The following is a 975-nucleotide window of genomic DNA, read 5'->3' as shown; positions in this document are numbered from 1 at the left end:
CTAAATGTCTCGCACACTCCCTCGAGCTGCCACCAACAAACTTGCGGTTGAAATAATGCTCGTAGTCAGATAAGAAATCTTTCAGATGTTGTTGATCATCGACAACAAAAATGTTAGGTTTCACTACCTTTGTTGAAACGACATAATGGTTATAATTAAACACCATTTCTTCTTCCGAAGACGACGCATCTTCGTCTGAATTCGAGATGGTTATGGTCTCGATAACCACCCTCCGAGAAAGTTTCTGTGACGAGATACCGCGGCCAGCCTCCTTCTTGACTGAAGGGATTTTCTTCCTGGCAGTCTGGCACCTCCATAGCTACCTTCGCTCAACGCGCTAGGTTCCAGCACAGGTGAGTCATCACTGTTCTCACTCGAAAAATGATCGCAGCGGTCAGCCATTGGCGTACTTCCGAAAGCAATTCAAGAGCAATTGCTCTTGAATTGGCGCGCGACATGGAACAAAAATCTGCGTCCGAGAGCAATTCAAGAATATCGTACCATGCACTGTAGGCTTTACGCATGACATCACCCTCACCAATCGCAAATATACGTGGGGATCTGGCCAAAAGTTCAGTAAAATGACCGGCGGCTATATCACAGCATTTGGAAGAACTCACATCATAGGCGGTTAGCAGGATCCATCTTAATTGGTCGATCTGTTGGAGTAGAGTAGTCTCATCAGCCGGGACATTAAATTTCCCCTGCAAAAGTGCACTTCTCACTTGAGGATGGCTGAACTGAAGAAGCAAACTCTGAATTCTGATCACTTTACTGAGGTCTACATCATCAGTAGGTTCCGCACTCCGACTACTTTTACCAGTCACTTCACACTGCGGTGAATTATCGCTAGTCTCTGACATCACAAGCCCACCACTTCACCAATCTGAACCAATAAAACCACAGAACGAAAGTTCGAAATGTTAAACACGTTGGGCGCCAATTGTTGTCGGGTCGTTCGTTCCGTTGGTTCAA

This window comes from Hyalella azteca, unplaced genomic scaffold, assembly GCF_000764305.2.
Source record: "Hyalella azteca isolate HAZT.00-mixed unplaced genomic scaffold, Hazt_2.0.2 contig17120, whole genome shotgun sequence".
Lineage (NCBI taxonomy): Eukaryota > Metazoa > Arthropoda > Malacostraca > Amphipoda > Hyalellidae > Hyalella > Hyalella azteca.
Note: the sequence above shows the minus strand (reverse complement) of the source record.